Genomic DNA, 9455 nt, shown 5'->3' on the forward strand with positions numbered 1-9455 from the left:
ATAATAAAAGATGAATCCTACTAAAACTTTTATGTTGCCCAGTCCAAATAATTGTTTTTCTACCTAACTGATATGTGTTCATACTGATCACTATATCCCAATAAGTATACATTAATCTTATTAATTTAATATTTATGAATTGAGTGACTGCTATCCATCTAGAACACACAGATTAAAAGAAGGAACTATACCTTCCATATCTATCCAGTGCATTTAAATTCGCTTTTTTCTTGATTAAAAATTTCACCACTTGCTGTTTTTGCTCATGTACACCAAGTAACAGTGGTGTGAGGCCATGCTGTAAAACAATATAAAGCAAAAACGTATGTAATTCAAAAAAGTACATATTCCTTAACCGAAGTGGAAACTTTATATAAGATCTTATGGACTTACATGCATGGGAAGTAAATAAAATGTAGTCGCTTCCTTCTCACTCTTCTGTGCTTTCCCACACGCTGCTCCTTCCCTTGGAAACACCCCTTCTCTGCCTCACCACAGTAACTCTACTCATCTCAAAAACTCACTTTAAACATTTACTGCTTCCAAGGCTCTTTGCTTCTAACCCAGCATTTGACATGGAATTATTGGATGATAATATTTTTTCCCATCTAAACAAAGAGCTTCTTGAGGGCAGGGGCTGTATCTTTTGTTTCTATATCCTCAATCCTAAGACAAATTGCGTATAAAGCAAGAATTTGCATGTAAAATATTTCTTTAGTTTCAGGTTTTACTGAAAGTTCAACCTCCAACATGCAACAAAAATTGCTATTAAAACTCACACTGCCCATCTGAAAAAATTTTCCAACATTTATTTAAAATCTATTTATATTTAATTTTCCCAGATTGTTACTAAATAATCAGTTCATAGGACTACTGAAACTAAATTAACAGAATTCCTATCTGTATTCTTAATAACTCCATGGTTTTAAGTGTTTAAAACTGCCATGCTGATTATGCCAAAGCTCTACATACTTAAAGAGACACACTGGACAGTCCATAATACAGCTTCAATTGATAAAAAACAGTTTAGAATTTGCTTAATTCCAATTGAGAAAACTCTGCTCTTAATGACTTACTGACCTAAGCACTTGAATGATTGAACAAAGGGACACAAAATCCTGAGAGGGCCACCCTCTACTTATTGAAAGACTGCTCACAGCTAACTACTACCTTCTGAATGGCAGTGAATAACTGATGGTAGAAAGGAAAATATATTATTCTGTAACCTGATAGATACTACCAATAATATTCATTTTAATGTCTCAACCACAGAGATAAAAGTCAGACTAGGCCAGGAATGGTGGCTCACACCTGTAATCCTAGCACTTTGGGAGGCTAAGGGGGATGAATTGCTTGAGCCCAGGAGTTCAAGACCAGCCTGAGAAACATGGCAAAAACCTCTCTACTAAAAAAAAAAAAAAAAAAGAAAAAGAAAAAGAAAGAAAGAAAGAAAGAAAAAAAAAAACTGAGGTTGGAGGACCATCTGAGCTTCGGGAGGTCGACGTTGCAGTGAGCTGTGATCACACCACTGCACTCCAGCCTGGGAAACAGAGTGAGACTCAATCTAAAAAAAAAAAAAAAAAAAAAAAAGTCAGATTAATGTTATTGGAAAGGAAAGATTTAAAGAAATCAGCACATATCCAACTCCAACTCTTCTAGAGATATCTTAAGTTTCTGAGATATAAGAATTTATATATTACATTTATGTATTCAGTGGTTCTTAAGCAGGAGTGTATCCAGATTTTGAGAAAATTGTTGCTGTTGTTATTGTTGCTGTCGTTGTTAGAGACAGGGTCTCATTATGTTGACAAGGCTAGACTCGAACTCCTGAGCTCAAGCAATCCTCCCACCTCAGCCTCCCTAACAGTTGGGACTACAGCCATGCACCAACATGCCTGGCTTCAAGGAAACATTTTTAAATATACATATCCAACCTTTATTAGACTTACTGTATCAAAATCTTCAGGAAAAAGCCTAGACTTGCTGATTATTTAAAATTTTTCCTCAGGTTACTGGGATGCACAATTCTAGCTGAAAGCTAGTGCAATAGACAATTACTTCAGTCTCATTTCTCACCACTCACATAACCAATTCCCTTTCTCATTTGAAGATTTGGCCAAAAAGAGTAAAGAGTAGGAGAGAGACCCATTTGCTGAAAACACCACATAATTTTTCCCTGTAACACAACAGGGTCTAGTCAACTCAAAATCCAACTTGATCTTGTTACTCATTTATCTTCCACCTTCCCATCCAGACACTCTAGATTTGAAAGCAGAGCTGAGGCTCTAATTGGCCATTTCTACCAGAATAGGATACTAAGTCAGTTAATTACTGATATTCCCCCTGCTCAAGGGTTTCCCCTTACATTACCCACCTATTCACTGCCAATCTGTTTCCTCAGAGGCCCCCTAAAATTAATCTCTAGGCAGTTTATAACCCACTAACTCCCTCTCCCAAACTGAAAACTGTCATTCTCTAAAATCAAAGAGAACTTTGTCTCACCATACAAAGGAAACAAATAAATGTACAACAACACCACCACACACACACAACCTCTTCATGGTCTTTTCCCTCTATTGCCTAATTTCCAAATTGGCCCTGATATTTCTGATTGCTCTCTTTTTCCCTTTCCACTTCTGCCTCATGAGCAATCAGAAATATCTTAAGCCTTGCCACTGAGAGGTGCATCACCTCGTATCTATTACTGTTTTTTAGGAACTTGCCAAAGAAGCAGGATCTCTATTCAGTGAAACATGTTTAAGTTTTCTTGGAGTTTTCATGTAAAACCTATTTCAGGGCAAATTTTGCCATTTTACATTCATTAGGGGAAAAGATTCCTAGGAGGGAAAAATTGAAAAATAGTAAGTATTACCTTTTACAAATTCAGTGTTTTCAAAAAAAAGTATTTACCGCAAGTGCATTAAAAAAAAAAAAACTGTACCCTCTAATGCCTCTTTGAAAGTAACAATATTTAAAATAAAATCTTAGATAATTAGGTCATTTCAAAATATTTTCATTCAGGTTATGCTTGAGCTTCCAAATATGGAAAACTGGCCCTTACACAGGTCAATGTTAACACGAATGCATTTCAGTATTTTGAAGATAAAATTGGTAGATCTATACCTTGTTTTTTGATTCGATATCAGCACCGTATAAGAGCAGTGCTTTGGCCATTAATTTATCTTCATTGTAGATAGCATAGTGTAGAGCGGTATTTCCATACTCATCTGGAATATTTGGATCAGTGCCATGTTCCAGCAACATTAACGCACATTCATCTTCCTGGCATTGTACGGCCTGTCAGTATTACACCATAAACAAATTACAAATCCTAGGATTTCAAAATAACATTCCACAGCTTTCACCAACTAGTTATATTTAAAGGAGAAAACTCATTTTTATGCTATGTATTGAAATCAAACCCACCTCACGCTGACATAGTTGGCTACTGCATACCTTTGTCAGAGCTGTCCTCTTTTTGTTGTCAAGGATATTAAGTTGACATCGTCTGTCCAGCAGGAGTTTTACTACTTCTGAATTTCCATTGGCAGAGGCCAGATGTAGAGCAGTCCTATGAAAGGGAGAAGACTTTTTAGGAAATTGTAGTGCACTAGCTACAGCCATATCAATGATACACATAATTGCAAACACTGAATAGCCTGCTATTACTCTGCCTTCAAAACAAACATTTAACTTTTCCATGAAAAAAGCACACGATTTATTATCTCTCATTACTCGCTGTATTAATGAAAGAGCAGCCTATATGAATACAAAGAGCATAGCCCTTGGATGACATTCAACTTGGGCTGGAATCCTACTTGAAGCTCTGTCACTTTCTGGCTGTTGCTTAGCCTTTTGGGGTCTCAGTTTCCTCATCAATAAAATAGGAATGAAAATAGTAGCTTTCTCACAGAAAACCACTGTAATGCTTAAATGAGACTCTGCACAAAAGATACAGAATAGTTCCTAACACAAATAACAGCTCAATAATTGTTAGATATTATAATTTTTACTAATACCACTAAAGACAACATTTGAATTAAGTGAGGTGATACAGTTATACCTACACTTTCAGGTGTGTTTTAAATATTACACATAACATTGTATTTTAGTGATTCTAAGATGATCATTGTCTCCATGTTGTCTCCACTGAAATACCACTTACAATTCATGATTTACTATAATTGGGGGCATTTAAATAATTCTCTTATTGAGACATAAAATAATGGGGCATCATACAATCTCTGGTGCCTTACATTAAGTAGAATATGTTATAATATAACAGGTCTGGGGCGGTTCCAGTCAGATGACCAGCATTTAAATTTTAGTTCTTAAAAGTACTATGGAATAAGAGAGCTGAAGTGAAAACAAAAACAAATTTCTAAGATAAACCAATTCTTACTTTGGTTTTCAATAAACTTTAAGCCAAAGAAAACTTGGAATTCAAATGAATAGCATGGGCTCATTTTTGTCAATACTTAGATTTATACAATGTATGTACATCAGATATTTCCAATCATTCATATTAGGATTTAAGACTGTTATAAATTTTCTCTTTTTAAAACGGATTTATGAAACTATTTGTGGAGCTTTTTTCAACTTTTACATTCAGGGGTACATGTGCGGGATGTGCAGGTTTGTTACATAGGTAAACGTGCACCAAAGGGGTTGGTTGTACAGATTATTTCATTACCCAGGTGTTAAGCCCAGTACCCGTTCATTCTATTTCCTGCTTCTTTCCCTCCTCCCACCCTCCACCCTCTGATAGGCCCCAGTGTGTGTTGCTTCCCTCTAGGTATCTGTGTGTTCTCATCATTTAGCTCCCACCTATAAGTGAGAACATGCAGTATTTGGTTTCTCTTCCTATGTTACTTTGCTAAGGATAATGGCTTTCAACACCATCCATGTTCCTGCAAAGGACAGGCTCTCGTTCCTTCTTTTATGGCTGCATGGTATTCCATGCTGTTTATGTACCACATTTTAGTTCTTAAAACAACTAAAAGTCTTTATCCAAGACTTATACATTTTCAAAAGGGCAGTTAAGGGTTGTCTTTTACTATTTTCTACCTTCAGAAATGCTTCTGTTTGAAAGGAGGGAGGAAAAGCTTCAATTGAGATTAAGTCCTAATGCCCCAATTTTAAATCTCTCAGCTTGCTCAAGCCCAGCAGGCAAACATAAATGTTTTCAAAGATGGAAGGATCCTGAGAGATAGTAGAATATGCCTGCCACATAATAGGTGTCTGGCTTATGTCTGATGACTAAACGGATTGAAAAAAATGGATGAACACAGCTTGGGAGTTCAATATTTTTAAAGAAAACTCCTGTAGAGTAGGGCAATACATTTGCAATAGTAACAATCATTTATATTTGCTATTTTAATTTTCATAAATATATAACTCAACTAAAATGATTAATTCATACTTTTTACACGTTAATCTATATATAATGAAAAGGTAATTATGTAATAAAATATATATATATACAATAAAATCTACAGGAACAGGTAAACACAATCCCTCTACTTCTGAAGAGGGTAAAAGTTCACAGAAGATAGCCAACCACAGAAATAAAAATAAATAATAGAATGTGAGAAATTATTTGCATCTATGCAAGAAGCATATTCCTTCTCTTCCCAAGGATTATTGCATTACTAATGAACCTTAATTAAAACTTCAGATGTTCATTGCAGAAATCACAGATAAAAGGAAAAACTTCACTTACAAATCCCCAGAAACAAGTTTGATTATATTTTCTACATATTTTCAGCTAACACAAGAGCAGATTCTGTTCATGTATATGTGTAACAAACTGATTTTTTTCTCACTTGCTATAGCAAAGTACATCTTTGCATGTCGACATATCTCTATGTACTGACACCCTCAATAGTTACATATTATTCCGTCCTATGGATGCACTGAAATTTGTTCATGAAATCTTTATATGGGCTTTTCTAAATACACTGCTATTTTAAGCAATACTAAGAAAAACAGACATCTATTTGGTAAAGATATTTCAGTATAATGGAACTGATGAGTAAAAAGCATAACATTTTTAAAATGTGGTTCTTACCACTAAAGTGTCTGTTTGAAAAGCTGCAGCAACTTCAACTTTAAACAACTATATAAGTACCACTGTTATTCATCCTCACAAACTTTGTGGATAGAAAACAGTATTTCATTCTTTTTTTTTTTTTTTTTTTTTTTTAGATGGGGTCTCACTCTGTCACCCATGCCGGAATGTAGTGGCACGATCTCGGCTCACTGCAACCTCCACCTCCCTGGTTCAAGCAATTCTCTTGCTTCAGCCTCCTGAGTAGCTGGGATTACAGGTGCATGCTACCATGCCCAGCTAATTCTTTGTATTTTCAGTAGAGATAGGATTTCACCACACTGGCCAGGCTGGTCTCAAACTCCTGACTTCATGATCCACCTGCCTCAGCCTCCTAAAGTGCTGGGGTAACAGGCATAAGCCACTGCACCTGGCCTTTCATTCCTCCTCTAACTTAAATAGAAAACGGTATTTCATTCCTCTTCTAACTTAAATTTCTTCTTCTACCAGGAATGCTATCTTTTCCTATGCACATAGGTCACTGGTAGATATGCAAAAAAGTACTTTCCCCAATTTTAAAATGTGCTTATTTTATTGCATATATAGGCCAGGCATGGTGGCTCACACCTGTAACCCCAGCACTTTGGGATGCCAAGGTGGGTGGATCACGAGGACAGGAGTTCAAGACCAGCCTGGCCAAGATGGTGAAACCCCATCTCTACTAAAAATACAAAACAATTAGCCAGGCGTGGTGGCACGCGCCTGTAATCCCAGCTACTCAGTAGGCTGAAGCAGAGAATTGCTTGAACCTATGAGGCAGAGGTTGCAGTGAGCCGAGATCGCACCACTGCACTCCAGCCTGGGTAACAGAGTGAGACTCCATCAAAAAAAAAGAAATATATATCTATATATCTATATATATATCTATATATAGATAGATAGTTATAGATATCTGCATATATAAATAGGCACTTGTGTTTTCTTCTGGTATGTTTCTCTTTTTGTATATTTAAAATTTTTAATCTATACTCTGATTTTTGTGATATAAACATCTAGCTAGTTTTCTCCAAAAATGAATTATTAACAATCCATCTTTTTTAAATAATACAAAACATCACCATTATCAAGCGCTAAATTCCTACATATATTTGGGTATTTCTAAATTTCCTATTCTATTTTATTCATTGATGTCTTTTCAGCTGTTAGTAAACAATTTGTGGAAATAAATAACATGCACATTTTGACATCTGGAAAAGCAAGCCTTTGTCCATTCTGCTACAAAAAAATTAACTTATCACAATAATAAAAGAGAGCATGTGTAATTTAAAAACTCTAAAACTGCTATTTTTATTTGGCTTAAGTAAAAGTGATAAATAAAAAAAGCTTTTTTTTTTTTTTTTTTGTTTTGAGACGGAGTCTTGCTCTGTCTCCCAGGCTGGAGTACAGTGGCGTGAGCTCGGCTCACTGCAAGATCTGCCTCCCGGGTTCACGCCATTCTCCTGCCTCAGCCTCCTGAGTAGCTGGGACTACAGGTGCCTGCCACCGCGCTCAGCTAATTTTTTTAATATTTTTTAGTAGAGACAGGGTTTCACCGTGTTAGCCAGGATGGTCTCGATCTCCTGACCCCATGATCTGCCCTCCTCAGCCTCCCAAAGTGCTGGGATTACAGGTGTGAGCCACCACGCCCAGCCAAAAAGCTCACATCTTAAGAAAATTCAATCTTCCTATTCAAGCACAAGAACCATCTTCCCATTTCAGTTTCCTTCTAAGATTACTCAGTAAAGAACATATTTTACATAGTGTACATTGATATAAAATCCATACTGGATTTTATTGGAAGAATATTTAGCCCTGAAGTTGATGTGTTATGGGGCTTCATTCTTAGTTCTCAATATACACTTTTTTAATGCATAGAACATTGTTTTAAAATCTGTACATTAAAAATAATCTGCTGCATCGACAATGTTGTGAGTTAGATCACTTCAAAACAGTCTATTAGTGTTTTAGGAGGAAAATTATAATTTGATTGGAAATCAGCTAAAGTTTTGTTTTTGTGTTGCTGCTCATAAAGGGGCCTGTGCCCTGAACTCTCTGAGGTTTCCACATCCAGGGTGGTGTGAGGCCTGCGGAGGCAAGAAAACCAGGCTCCCCTCCTCCCCTGCCAGGAGGGTATGTCCCCATCATCCTCCCACATCCCACCTCCTCCCAGCCCAGGCCTGGTTACCTCTTTTGCTTGTCCTTCTTGTTCATGTCAGTGTCCTTGAGCATGACGATGAGATCCTTTCTGGGGACTTTACCCCACCAGGCAGCTCTGTGGAGCTTGCCCAGATCTTCTCGACGGACGTGGTACCTCGGCTCCATGAAAGCGCTGTCGTCGTAGTCTCCCCAAGGGCCCACTTTGCTCTTGCCGCTCCCCCTGCAGCAGGGGAAGCAATGGCAGCACCACTTGCCCATCTTGCTCCTGAGTGTCTTCATAGCAGAGTCGTCGTGGTCTCCAGAAGTGCCCACGTTGCTCTTGCCGCTCCCCCTGCACCAGGGGAAGCAGTGGCAGCACCACTTGCCCATCTTGCTCCTGAGTGTCTTCATAGCAGAGTCGTCGTGGTCTCCAGAAGTGCCCACGTTGCTCTTGCCGCTCCCCCTGCACCAGGGGAAGCAGTGGCGGAACCACTTGCCCATCTTACTTCTGAGAACAAATGGCTTCTTCACAGAGGAGGAAGCCGGCATTGAACTAGCCTCAGCCACCATCTACTTTTAACAGCCAGGGGAGGCCGGTAGTAGCCAGCAGATCGCGTCTACCAACCAGTTTCACCAACTAGCAGATAACTCCGGGTTTCTAATCTGTTTGAAGAGGAAAGTCCGGGCCAAAACCTGCCAACCCCAGCAGGGGAGCCCAGCCCACCCCACCCAGGGAAAACCCACACCCACCTGGGGAAAGCCCACACCCACCCGGGGTGACCCCACGCCCACCCCAGGAAGGGCCAACCCCACCCCCCAAGAAAACACCCGGCCCACCCAAGGGAATGCCAAACCCAGGAGAGAAAAGGTCAAGTCCAGAAAAGCAACGTGACAGAAGAAACGTCAGTCCAAGGAAGAAATGTCAATCCAAGCGACAGACGCCAAGCCAAGCAAAGCGCTACAGGCCAGCCAAGCAGTTACGCACGTGCAGTGTGCGCATGCCAGCTGTTACAGACCAGCCAAGCCGTTAACGCGCGTGCACCATGCGCGTGCAAGCCATTACAGGCCAGCCAAGCCATTACGCACGTGCGGCATGCGCGTGCAAGCAGTTACAGGCCAGCCAAACCGTTATACGCGTCCCGTGTGTGCGCACGGTATGCACGTGCAAGCCCTTACAAGCCAGCCAAGCCACTGCCGCGCGCGCGCGCGCGCGCGGCGTGCGCGCGCGGCA

General features: G+C 39.3%; 1 pseudogene; it reads right to left on the reverse strand.

Moving 5' to 3' along the window:
- Positions 1 to 9241, reverse strand: part of LOC117978762 (POTE ankyrin domain family member I-like) — a 53234-nt pseudogene extending 43993 nt beyond the window's left edge.
- Positions 9242 to 9455: the final 214 nt, after the last annotated feature.

Source organism: Pan paniscus, chromosome 15 (genome assembly GCF_029289425.2).
Source record: "Pan paniscus chromosome 15, NHGRI_mPanPan1-v2.0_pri, whole genome shotgun sequence".
Lineage (NCBI taxonomy): Eukaryota > Metazoa > Chordata > Mammalia > Primates > Hominidae > Pan > Pan paniscus.